This window comes from Pinus tabuliformis, chromosome 3_2 (assembly GCF_031772625.1).
Source record: "Pinus tabuliformis cultivar Carrire ecotype Pingquan chromosome 3_2, CPIR1, whole genome shotgun sequence".
In the NCBI taxonomy this organism is placed as follows: domain Eukaryota; kingdom Viridiplantae; phylum Streptophyta; class Pinopsida; order Pinales; family Pinaceae; genus Pinus; species Pinus tabuliformis.
The window spans coordinates 587,512,656-587,526,543 of NC_142302.1; the positions used below are offsets into that span (position 1 = coordinate 587,512,656).

Here is a 13,888-nt window from a genome sequence, read left to right on the forward strand (position 1 = left end):
TATTAATGCTATTTTGAGGAAACAGATTTCTTCTTAAATTTATTTGAACATTGTTCCTCCACATATAAAAATAAATATAAAATATAAAAGAGTAAAAATAAGTAAATGAAAATACTCCTAATGCGTTTCCCTCTTCATGAAATTTTATCACCCAAATTTGCCGTTGAAGAGCTGCTGTTGTCGACGTGCAGACAGATAAAAGTGTCTGAGGAAAAAGAAGGGGGTGTAAAGGGAATTCAGGACAGAATTAACAAATGTTTTGAAGGAATGAATAAAAATTTAGAACGAAGACGTTGTTTGTTTGTTTTAGATGACTGTGTTAGATCTAAGTCATACTTCCATCTAGTCATTGCCCACGTCTATTGGGAACTTAAAACATTTGAAGTTCCTAAATTTATCCAAAACAAATATCAAAAAGCTGCCCAGCTGCTTGAGTGGTCTGAAGCGTCTCCAATTTCTTGATGTTAGCTGGTGTCAACAGCTGTCTAGCATGCATTTGGGGGTTGAAGCCCACAGATATATAGTGTATCTCAATGTGAAGGGCTGCAGAAAGATCAGACATTTAAACACATATACAGAGACCATAAAATTGATTTGATACAAGAACGACTATGGCAAGGTAAGTAACATTACATGCATACTTAATTATGAGACAGATAAACCTGAAGGCCAACACCACTACATTATAGTTCTAACTTGATAGTGCCATAATACTTCAAGTCTACTTCTTTGCTGCATTATTCCTATTACCAAAATTAGCAGCAGCTTTGGCTGCCCTGTCAAGAACCCCAGCAACCATCAGTGCTCCTGTTGCAAAACAATTGTTGTTGACAGGAGCTGCTCCTGCATTGAAAGTTGCATGCCCAGCTGTAATCAAAGCTGCTTTTGATATCTCTCCAAAGAATTTGCCAAAATCTTCCACCTTTGCTGCAGCAATGTCCATCACTTAATACTTTCTAGTCTAACTCTTTGGCTTTGCTTAAAGTATCTTTTCCTAGGGTATAACCTTTTGAAAGCATTGTTGTAACCACTTTTACTGCCTGGTCAGCAAAATGGAACAAAAAATCTATGTTGCTTATCAAGGACTTCAAACTGTCCAATAACAACAATGTTAATATCCTCAGAATATCATAGGCTAATTGAGAAAATCATTTTTCAGTCTAAGAAGTATGACTTTATAAATTTTGATGTAATATCTAAATTTTACTTTTCTCCATTGGTAAGGTAGCACTCAATGCATATATTGAATCTTCAGAAGAAGATAAAAGAAGAAAATCATGTGCTCTTCTATCTCAATTTCAGAATGCCATGTCAATCTGAATGTGACTATATTTAGAATGCCATGTCAATCTGAATTTTTTCACGGAAACCGTTTTGTTCACCTTCGAGCATTGTCTATCAGACTCGCTTGCTTAGATTCTCGCCAACGACTTCCCAGAAGGAATACTGCACCGTATTGAAAATGAGGGCGCCGAACGATATCCCTATCAGAATGAAGCAGTATTTCTTGATTTCATTTTTTATGTATAACAGATCAGGGTTGTAATAGATGCTCAGCATGGCACTCAGGATGTAAGCGAAGAGTGCGCTTATGGAACCGCAGACCATGGACGCTACGGATCCTAGTAGGGCATAGGCCCATTCTGGGGCATTCATCTTGACTAGTCTCCAGAATGACCCTGCCTGCTCTATGAAGGGTACTTTCTCTGTTTTGTGTGTTGAGTTGACATTGACAGATGTGCTGAAATCGGAAGTTGAGAAGTCTGAAAGCCTTCTGGAATAGGGAGATCGGCCATAAGAATAATTTCTTCCAATTATGGGCGAGCTCACAGAATTCCTTGTGCTGGAGGGCCTGGAAATGGGCAAACAAACAAAAAATCAAAATGAGAATACAAATCTATGTTCATTCTATTTCCCCTTTCTTCCTGGGATCATTCAAACTGATAAATACTGAGAATTTATGGAAGGTACAAAACAAGTTTCCTTTCTATCTTGGTGATGAATGAGTGGGTCATTCAGAATGTGACAAAATGTAAAAGTCCATAAACTTCTACAGAGTAACATCTAAAGTACCTATAAACACTAGAAGGATTAATGGGAGGATCAAAATAACTACAATTTAAGAAAAAAGATTTATCTCTGGACCGAACAAAACCATGATAATTTGAGGGAAAAAAAAATGAAGGATTGTATGAGAAGGCATCCAAACAGTTTGGTGGAAAATCTTTCACTGTAATAAAACCAGAAAAACTTGGCAGCTGCTAAATAATTTTCCAAAGAAAACCCTAAGGATCTATAGACAAACAAAACAATTATAATTTCACAAACTGCTAATCTAAGGACGAACAAAACAAGTATAATTTTATGAAGAAGAAGCTGAGGATAAGCATTATAATTACAGTTTTACAGAGAAGGCCCCAAGGATTTATGGGACTGCAAAAAAAATTACAATTTTATAAAGAAGGCGAGAGGATTTATGGGAGAAACAAAACAATTCCAATTCTATGGACTTTCAGTGAGAAAACTATTGCATAGGTTAACCACAATGTGCCATTATTGAATTAACATAGTGGGATAAAACCTTTACCTGGCACTGTTCTTTCTTGCATTGTTACCAAGCTCATGGGCAGTTTCTTGGAGTCTGATCAATGTTGAATAAGCCCCGTCATCCCCTTTTGAGATAAGGTCATCGTGAGTCCCCATCTCCAAAATGCTCCCCTGCTGAACAACTGCCACCAGATTAGCCTTCCTAATGGTTGAGAGACGATGTGCCACAACTACTGTTCTTCTTCCTATCATGAACCTGTCAAGGGCTTCCTGAACAAGTTTTTCTGATTCAAAGTCCAGAGCACTGGTTGCTTCATCCAAAAGTAGTATGGCCGGGTTCTTCAACATCGCTCTGGCTATTGCAATGCGTTGCTTTTGTCCGCCTGATAGTTGACCACCTCTTTCACCAACCTGGAGTTGCAGACCCAACTCCAGAATGGATTGTTAGACGATTAAATAATCTCCAGCCATTAGATCATCAGTGAAGAATGTTCTGATCAGTGAAGAGTCACTTGCCCTGAGGTTTAAAGCGACACAGGTGAGTTTTGCATATCCCTCTAGACCAGAGATACCCGTTCTCAGCCATTTCTCATTGAACATTCCAGCAGGAAAAACTGTAGCTATGGTTGGTCGAAGTGGGTCAGGAAAGAGTACTGTAGTTGCTCTGGTCGAGCGCTTCTATGACCCCATTGAAGGTATCCAATACATGATTTTACATGGCATTTTCATACCCTGAACTCCGGTTTTTAGTTTAATGAATTGCTTCTCAAAAGTACTGTTTTTAATTTCTGTGAATGAAGGTCAAGTGCTACTTGATGGGTTTAACATCAAAACTCTGCAGTTGAAATGGCGTAATTAATTATAAATAGAATAAAAACTTTACACCGTGAGAACCCTACTTAATTTCTGCTCCATAGCTAAAATTTAAAAGCCAAAATTAGAATTGAATTGAAAAAAAATCAGTCAAGTTGTGTCTGTGATAGCTTTACTCTACACTCGAATGACTAATATAAAGTAAAACAGTGATGAGGTGCCACATTCAAGAGTAATGGCAGATATATCCACTTCATGTGTCTATTGATATATGTGAGATATGTGTTATTGAATGGTGTATATTTCTATTATTTATGTTTGAGAAGATCAAATTTTTTTTGGTGTTAAGGTTTAGATTCAAAAAACAATTGTACTTCAAAAGATTTGATTTTTTTCTTGGGAATTTGATAGATTTAGATTTGAAATGCATCTATACTAGTCTATACTCATTAAAAACTGCACTGTTGAGTCTCTATTATTTACCATTAAAAATTCTAAAATGGTTGATTGATGAAAATAGTATAGAATGAATATTGACTAAACACATGCAATAATGTCATTCTAATCTAATACAAAAAAAAACTTTACTAACGTTCTTCCTGGAGGGAGAAGAAGAGGGAGGAATTTAGCTTTCCATTCCATTAAAGAAATAAACAGACAAGGCATGGCATGATAATAACCAGTAAGATATCATTACAAGCGAGCTTGTCTGAAACACCCTTCTATCCCAAGTCAGTCATTCATACATACAGGTTAAATAACTCCAAACATAAGTTCGTCTGATAATCTTGCCTGCCACTATAAGATACAAAGCGAATGAAGCAACACTGGGTTCGAAAGTGGCCATGGGATCAAGTTCAGCAAACAAGGAGTAGAAGCATTAGTGGTAGTAAGCATTCTGCCATTGAGATTCAGAACTTGATCATACGAAAATTGTATGAGAGACGGTCAAGCTGGGCCTTGAATAAACTAACAAAAGAAAATCTGAATTTCGATCCAGAATCGACTGGGAGAGAGTTAGCAATGTCACCTGGCATATTCTTAACCTGCAGTAACACGATATGGCCAATTTCTCTCCTCATAGCTTCGACTACCTTCATATCGATATTCATGTCAAGATTTCCTGAATAAGCATCCCTGACATAGAATACATTGATCGCTTTATCCCCTCTGGTTGTCACATCTGCTCTTGTCACTGAGAGACCATTTTCACGGAACATGCAAGTGACATCCGAAAGAAGGCCTACTCTATCGCATGCACACAGCTCAAGACTCAGGCCCTGTTCAACAGGAGCTAGAGGTTATTAGATTCAACAGCAGAAGCAGAGATTCAGATCTTCAGATCAACATCTCAGTGAGCAATTAGTTGGATAAAACTTAAAAGATGTAGAATATGGAAGGCAAAATCCACTGACCTCAGATGCCCTGTGTTCTATTGCAGCCTCCAAGCACTTGACAACTCTGTGTTTCTCATCTTCTGTGTCTAGGGTACAACCATCCATATGCCAAATGTAATATTCCTGTAAGTGCAATTTTTTGTATTTAATTAGAATTTATTTTTTTGGGTTAAGACAGATGAGAAGATGAGTTTTCAACTAGTAACCTTAATATTAAGAAATGCCTTAACAGCACACCTAATCACAACATATACAAATCACAGTATATACCCACTAGCCCAATCAGAAAGACTGAACACATTATTACCACATATTAATTAAGGACATGTTTATGTGTTCAGTTCTTGAGGGAAAAAAATTTTGGGAGGGTCAAACACCTTCCCTCACATACAAAGGGCAACTAAGATTTGAATCTGAACAGTTTGCATGTTGGCTCCCATCTCAATCACTAAGCCACAGGGTGATGGAAGAAAATGCGCTAACAGGCATTCTAGAATGCATTCTTTGCAGAAGAGGTGGCCCTTCTGACAGCGGAGGGGGTCTATCAATGGCTTCAGGCACAGAGAACAGGCATCAAAGGGCTTAATGGAGTCCTTGCTGAGCCTTTCCTTTTGAGTACCATACCCAAGCTTTCTCTTCTCGTCGTATGTAAAGAACGCCAAGTCATTGTTGTTCTTTGAATGCCTCTGCGACATCTTCGCTAACTCGGGGATTTACGATTGCCGGCGACAGATACAGGACAGAAATGGTGCATGTGTCAATCAGTCGTTAACAGAGTCGGAGGTGTCACCGAATTGTCCCTGGGTGGCGAGCTGCAGAGCGGAGGAATTGTAGAGCGGAGGAATTGCAGAGCGGGAGGTGCCGAGTCGAGGAGGAAGGTGAGTGAGCAGCCCGCGGGATTGCAATTCCTCATTTCAAATTGGAAATGGCAATAACTCTCCACGGCTGCAATTCCAGCTCGGATCCGATCTATCAGGGGATGTCAGGATTTCCAGCACCGATCGGATTTTCTATCAGGGAATGTCAGGATTGCCAGGGGAGGGTGGCAGAGAAGGAGAGTGGTGGAGCTAGGGGAGGGTGGCAGAGGGCGGAGGGATTGCCGGCGGCCGGAGCCAAACGATTTTCTGGGCGGTGACGGAAACCGGGCCATTCCTCCGCCTAGGTAGACTACTCCTTTCTCCATTGGTAAGGTAGGTGGCCTTTTTAAGCTACTTCTATTCTACAAAACTACAGGAATAAGTAGAATTTAAAGGGTAGGATCTTCCTTCTCTGCAAATAGTTATTTACAGACAGTTTGTAAAGTAAGATTACATTTAAGACTTTTTCTTACAAAACAGTTGAAATAAATGAAATTTGTTTTTCATTATTTTCCTTTCTTTTCACAAGTAAAATCTTATTCTAGGTTACTCTCAATATCCTTGACCAAAATGGCCTTTGAGGTAGTCTACATGATCCAATATTGATCTTGGAACTATACAACAGGAAAAAAGTACTGTCGTTTACCCGTGAATGGTACTCATTTATCAAAGACCTCAAAACAAAATTGAAAGATCAGACATTTAAACACATATACAGAGAACATAAAATTGATTTGATACAAGAACGACTATGGCAGGGTAAGCAAGGTCTAGATCTAAGTGCAGTATTAATGCTATTTTGAGGAAACAGATTTCTTCTTAAATTTATTTGAACACTGTTCCTCCACATATAAAAATAAATATAAAATATAAAAGAGTAAAAATAAGTAAATGAAAATACTCCTAATGTGTTGCCCTCTTCATGAAATTTTATCACCCAAATTTGTCGTTGAAGAGTTGTTGTTGTCGACATGCAGACAGATAAAAGTGTCTGTGGAAAAAGAAGGGGGTGTAAACGGAATTCAGGACAGAATTAACAAATGTTTTGAAGGAATGAATAAAAATCTAGAACGAAGACGTTGTTTATTTGTTTTAGATGACTGTGTTAGATCTAAGTCATAGTTCCATCTAGTCATTGCCCACGTCTATTAGGAACTTAAAACATTTGAAGTTCCTAAATTTATCCAAAACAAACATCAAAAAGCTGCCCAACCGCTTGAGTGGTCTGAAGCGTCTCCAATTTCTTGATGTTAGCTGGTGTCAACAGCTGTCTAGCATGCATTTGGGGGTTGAAGCCCACAGATATATAGTGTATCTCAATGTGAAGGGCTGCAGAAAGATCAGACATTTAAACACATATACAGAGACCATAAAATTGATTTGATACAAGAACGACTATGGCAGGGTAAGCAACATTACATGCATACTTAATTATGAGACAGATAAACCTGAAGGCCAACACCACTACATTACAATTCTAACTTGATAGTGCCATAATACTTCAAGTCTACTTCTTTGTTGCATTGTTCCTATTACCAAAATTAGAAGCAGCTTTGGCTGCCCTGTCAAGAACCCCAGCAACCATCAGTGCTCCTGTTGCAAAATAACTGTTGTTGACAGGAGCTATTCTTGCATTGCAAGCTGCATGCCCAGCTGTAATCAAAGCTGCTTTTGATATCTCTCCGAAGAATTTGCCAAAATCTGCCACCTTTGCTGCAGCAGTGTCCATCACTTGATACTTCTAGTCTAACTCTTTGGCTTTGCTTAAAGTATCTTTTCCTAGGGTATAACCTTTTGAAAGCATTGTTGTAACCACTTTTACTGCCTGGTCAGCAAAATGGAACAAAAAATCTCAGTTGCTTATCAAGGACTTCAAACTGTCCAATAACAACAATGTTAATATCCTCAGAATATCATAGGCTAATTGAGAAAATCATTTTTCAGTCTAAGAAGTATGACTTTCTAAATTTTGATGTAATATCTAAATTTTACTTTTCTCCATTGGTAAGGTAGCACTCAATGCATATATTGAATCTTCAGAAGAAGATAAAAGAAGAAAATCCTGTGCTCTTCTATCTCAATTTCAGAATGCCATGTCAATCTGAATGTGACTATATTCAGAATGCCATGTCAATCTGAATTTTTTCACGGAAACCGTTTTGTTCACCTTCGAGCATTGTCTGTCGGACTCGCTTGGTCAGATTCTCGCCAACAATTTCCCAGAAGGAATGTTGCATCGTATTGAAAACGAGGGCGCCGAACGATATCCCTATCAGAACGAAGCAGTATTTCTTGATTTCATTTTTTATGTATAACAGATCAGGGTTGTAATAGATGCTCAGCACGGCACTCAGGATGTAAGCGAAGAGTGCGCTTATGGAACCGCAGACCATGGACCCTACGGATCCTAGTAGGGCATAGGCCCATTCTGGGGCATTCATCTTGACTAGTCTCCAGAATGACCCTGCCTGCTCTATGAAGGGTACTTTCTCTGTTTTGTGTGCTGAGTTGACATTGACAGATGTGCTGAAATCGGAAGTTGAGAAGTTTGAAAGCCTTCTGGAATAGGGAGATCGGCCATAAGAAGAATTTCTTCCAATTATGGGCGAGCTCATAGAATTCCTTGCGCTGGAGGGCCTGGAAATGGGCAAACAAACAAAAAATCAAAACGAGAATACAAATCTATGTTCATTCTATTTCCCCTTTCTTCCCGGGATCATTCAAACTGATAAATACTGAGAATTTATGGAAGGTATAGAACACGTTTCTTTTCTATCTTGGTGATGAATGAGTGGGTCATTCAGAATGTGACAAAATGTAAAAGTCCATAAACTTCTACAGAGTAACATCTAAAGTACCAATAAACACTAGAAGGGTTAATGGGAGGAGCAAAACAACTACAATTTAAGAAAAAAGATTTATCTCTGGACCGAACAAAACCATTATAATTTGAGGGAAAAAAATGAAGGATTGTATGAGAAGGCATCCAAACAGTTTGGTGGAAAATATTTCACTGTAATAAAACCAGAAAAACTTGGCAGCTGCTAAATAATTTTCCAAAGAAAACCCTGAGGATCTATAGACAAACAAAACAATTATAATTTCACAAACTGCTAATCTAAGGACGAACAAAACAAGTATAATTTTATGAAGAAGAAGCTGAGGATAAGCATTATAATTACAGTTTTACAGAGAAGGCCCCAAGGATTTATGGGACTGCAAAAAAAATTACAATTTTATAAAGAAGGCGAGAGGATTTATGGGAGAAACAAAACAATTCTAATTCTATGGACTTTCAATGAGAAAACTATTGCATAGGTTAACCACAATGTGCCATTATTGAATTAGCATAGTGGGATAAAACCTTTACTTGGCACTGTTCTTTCTTGCATTGTTACCAAGCTCATGGGAAGTTTCTTGGAGTCTGATCAATGTTGAATAAGCCCCGTCATCCCCTTTTGAGATAAGGTCATCGTGAGTCCCCATCTCAAAAATGCTCCCCTGCTGAACAACTGCCACCAGATTAGCCTTCCTAATGGTTGAGAGACGATGTGCCACAACTACTGTTCTTCTTCCTATCATGAACCTGTCAAGGGCTTCCTGAACAAGTTTTTCTGATTCAATGTCCAGAGCACTGGTTGCTTCATCCAAAAGTAGTATGGCCGGGTTCTTCAACATCGCTCTGGCTATTGCAATGCGTTGCTTTTGTCCGCCTGATAGTTGACCACCTCTTTCACCAACCTAGAGTTGCAGACCCAACTCTAGAATGGATTGTTAGACGATTAAATAATCTCCAGCCATTAGATCATCAGTGAAAAACGTTCTGATCAGTGAAGAGTCGCTCGCCCTGATGTCTGAAGCGACACAGGTGAGTTTTGCATATCCCTCTAGACCAGAGATACCCTATCTCAGTCGTTTCTCATTAAATATTCCAGCAGGAAAAACTGTAGCTATGGTTGGTCGAAGTGGGTCGGGAAAGAGTACTGTAGTTGCTCTGGTCGAGCGCTTCTATGACCCCATTGAATGTATCCAATACATGATTTTACATGGCATTTTCATACCCTGAGCTCTAGTTTTTAGTTTAATGAATTGCTTCTCAAAAGTACTATTTTTAATTTCTGTGAATGAAGGTCAAGTGCTACTTGATGGGTTTAACGTCAAAACTCTGCAGTTGAAATGGCGTAATTAATTATAAATAGAATAAAAACTTTACACTGTGAGAACCCTACTTAATTTATGCTCCATAGCTAAAATTTAAAAGCCAAAATTAGAATTGAATTGAAAAAAAATCAGTCAAGCTGTGTCTATGATAGCTTTACTCTACACTCGAATGACTAATATAAAGTAAAATAGTGATGAGGTGCCACATTCAAGAGTAATGGCAGATATATCCACTTCGTGTGTCTATTGATGTATGTGAGATATGTGTTATTGAATGGTGTATATTTCTATTATTTATGTTTGAGAAGATCAAATTTTTTTTGGTGTTAAGGTTTAGATTCAAAAAACAATTGTACTTCAAAAGATTTGATTTTTTCTTGGGAATTTGATAGATTTAGATTTGAAATGCATCTATACTAGTCTATACTCATTAAAAACTGCGCTGTTGAGTCTCTATTATTTACCATTAAAAATTCTAAAATGGTTGATTGATGAAAATAGTATAGAATGAATATTGACTAAGCACATGCAATAATGTCATTCTAATCTAATACCAAAAAAACCTTTACTAACGTTCTTCCTGGAGGGAGAAGAAGAGGGAGGAATTTAGCTTTCCATTCCATTAAAGAAATAAACAGACAAGGCATGGCATGATAATAACCAGTAAGATATCATTACAAGCGATCTTGTCTGAAACACCCTTCTATCCCAAGTCAGTCATTCATACATACAGGTTAAATAACTCCAAACATAAGTTCGTCTGATAATCTTGCCTACCACTATAAGATACAAAGCGAATGAAGCAACACTAGGTTCGAAAGTGGCCATGGGATCAAGTTCAGCAAACAAGGAGTAGAAGCATTAGTGGTAGTAAGCATTCTGCCATTGAGTTTCAGAACTTGATCATACGAAAATTGTATGAGAGACGGTCAAGCTGGGCCTTGAATAAACTAACAAAAGAAAATCTGAATTTCGATCCGAAATCGACTGGGAGAGAGTTAGCAATGTCACCTGGCATATTCTTAACCTGCAGAAACACGGTATGGCCAATTTCTCTCCTCATAGCTTCGACTACCTTCATATCGATATTCATGTCAAGATTTCCTGAATAAGCATCCCTGACATAGAATACATTGATCGCTTTATCCCCTCTGGTTGTCACAACTTCTCTTGTCACTGAGAGACCATTTTCACGGAACATGCGAGTGACATCCAAAAGAAGGCCTACTCTATCACTTACACACAGCTCAAGACTCAGGCCCTGTTCAGCAGGAGCTTGAGGTTATTAGATTCAACAGCAGAAGCAGAGATTCAGATCTTCAGATCAACATCTCAGTGAGCAATTAGTTGGATAAAACTTGAAAGATGTAGAATATGGAAGGCAAAATCCACTGACCTCAGATGCCCTACGTTCTATTGCAGCCTCCAAGCACTTGACAACTCTGTGTTTCTCATCTTCTGTGTCTAGGGTACAACCATCCATATGCCGAATGTAATATTCCTGTAAGTGCAAATTTTTTTATTTAATTAGAATTTATTTTTTTGGGTTAAGACAGATGAGAAGATTAGTTTTCAACTAGTAACCTTAATATTAAGAAATGCCTTAACAGCACACCTAATCACAACATATACAAATCACAGTATATACCCACTAGCCCAATCAGAAAGACTGAACACATTATTGCCACACATTAATTAAGGACATGTTTATGTGTTCAGTTCTTGAGGGAAAACAATTTTGGGAGGGTCAAACACCTTCCCTCACATACAAAGGGCAACTAAGATTTTAATCTGAACAGTTTGCATACTGGGAGAGAGTTAGCAATGTCACCTGGCATATTCTTAACATGCAGAAACACGGTATGGCCAATTTATCTCCTCATAGCTTCAACTACCTTCATATTGATATTCATGGCAAGATTTCCTGAATAAGCATCCCTAACATAGAATACATTGATCGCTTTATCCCCTCTGGCTGTCACATCTGCTCTTGTCACTGAGAGACCATTTTCACGGAACATGCGAGTGACATCCGAAATAAGGCCTACTCTATCGCTTGCACACAGCTCAAGACTCAGGCCCTGTTCAGCGGGAGCTAGAGGTTATTAGATTCAGCAGCAGAAGCAGAGATTCAGATCTTCAGATCAACATCTCAGTGAGCAATTAGTTGGATAAAACTTGAAAGATTTAGAATATGGAAGGCAAAATCCACTGACCTCAGATGCCCTGCGTTCTATTGCAGCCTCCAAGCACTTGACAACTCTTTGTTTCTCATCTTCTGTGTCTAGGGTACAACCATCCATATGCCGAATTTAATATTCCTGTAAGTGCAATTTTTTTTATTTAATTAGAATTTATTTTTTTGGGTTAAGACAGATGAGAAGATGAGTTTTGAACTAGTAACCTTAATATTAAGAAATGCCTTAACAACACACCTAATCACAACATATACAAATCACAGTATATACCCACTAGCCCAATCAGAAAGACTGAACACATTATTGCCACACATTAATTAAGGACATGTTTATGTGTTCAGTTCTTGAGGGAAAACAATTTTGGGAGGGTCAAACACCTTCCCTCACATACAAAGGGCAACTAAGATTTGAATCTGAACAGTTTGCATGCTGGCTCCCATCTCAATCACTAAGCCACAGCCTGATGGAAGAAAATGCATATATTTTTACCTCTTTAACTTACCTGCAATGCATAAGGTAAATTGCAAGTGATTGAAGCCTGAAAGACAACATACTACATGTCTGTATCAAACAGCAACTTTGGCCTGTCTCTACACTGGATATTAACCACAGAATAGCCTTTTTCATTGCAGTTCTCGATGGTAATGATAGGCTTCTTGTTTTCATCCAACAAAGTGTGGCCTGAGGAATCATAAGAACACTCATAGTCCCTGTCAGCAAACATCAGCTAGTGTAGACGCCTCTCTCGGTGAGTTAAGCCCATGGAAAATTCTGTCTTGACTCCTTTGGTGCCATTGTCATTCCCTTTAAGCATGTTTGAAATTCGTTCCTTAATGGTAGACAGACCAACTTCATCCTCTATAGGCCGGTTTGATAATTCATCAATTACATATACAACACATGCTACTCTCATATTATGGGTCCAAGATTCTGTTGCTACTACATTGCAACCAAAGCTTGTAAGCACTGCAGAAATTTCTGAAACAAGACCAGGGCGATCTGTCCCAGTCAATTCTATTGTTGCGTATTCTCCAATGGATTGTACACCTACAATCCTACCTAAACAAGTCTTCACCTCTCTACTGGAAGTGACACGCTTTGTTCCCAAGGACTGCAGCAAGAAAATCAACAAATATTAATGAGTAAATTATCATAAACAATTCCAACAAATCCAATATACCAACAATCTTCACAGTGTCCTCTTGTTAAAATAAGTTAATTTCCAATGTCAAGCTAAAGCTACCTGTTGTATGTATTCAATGATGCTTTCATCTGTAAGTTTATCCCCTAGCTGGTCTGTCACATGAAACATTGTAACACAAAAGTAAAACTTGAATCATTCAATCAAACAATTGGCTGAGTCCCCTGAAATGTCCACACAGCAGCATTTGCAGAGATGAAAGGAAAATGTTCAATGATAGATCTAAAGGAGCAAGCTTACCATCCATAAACCATCCACCATCTGAGGTAATATATGCTTTCGAAATGGTTAGATCTAGATCAGTCAAAAGTTGGACCACTTCAAGAAGTATGCCATGTTTGTTCCTACTATCCACCTGCACAGAGATCATCCACAACCCCAACTACTGAGAGAGAAGCACATCATCATGAAAAAATTACTAACATCCTGCAATTGCACAGGATTTTCTTCAGCCTTGGGCTGAAGCCAGCAATCCTTCCATCCCCATGAGGACAAGGATAGGTGGGAGGGGTTTCTTACCATGATTGGAAATAGCCATTGTAATGCTAGCAATGCCTTGCCATGGAAATGGCCTCTATGATCTAGTTAACCAGCGCAATAATGAACTCGAAAGAAATTTCAAATGTGAAGATCATACGAAAACCCCAATAGAAGGAAATTTCAAATGTGAAGATCAGGCGCAAACCCGAATAGAGAAGAAACATTTTTTGAAGT

The 13,888-nt window shown here is 38.4% G+C and overlaps 3 pseudogenes across 1 annotated transcript; all 3 read right to left on the reverse strand.

The window, feature by feature from the left end:
- Positions 1-1,398: 1,398 nt before the first annotated feature.
- On the reverse strand, positions 1,399-2,964 carry LOC149181931 (ABC transporter B family member 1 pseudogene; annotated as a pseudogene). Its single transcript, XR_016256754.1, has 2 exons — positions 2,588-2,964; positions 1,399-1,852 (listed from the first exon to the last, which is right to left on the reverse strand). The product of XR_016256754.1 is annotated as an ABC transporter B family member 1 pseudogene (transcript).
- Positions 2,965-3,824: 860 nt separating this feature from the next.
- On the reverse strand, positions 3,825-13,544 carry LOC149181932 (ACT domain-containing protein ACR3-like; annotated as a pseudogene).
- LOC149181933 (ABC transporter B family member 1 pseudogene) lies at positions 7,732-10,976 on the reverse strand (annotated as a pseudogene).
- Positions 13,545-13,888: the final 344 nt, after the last annotated feature.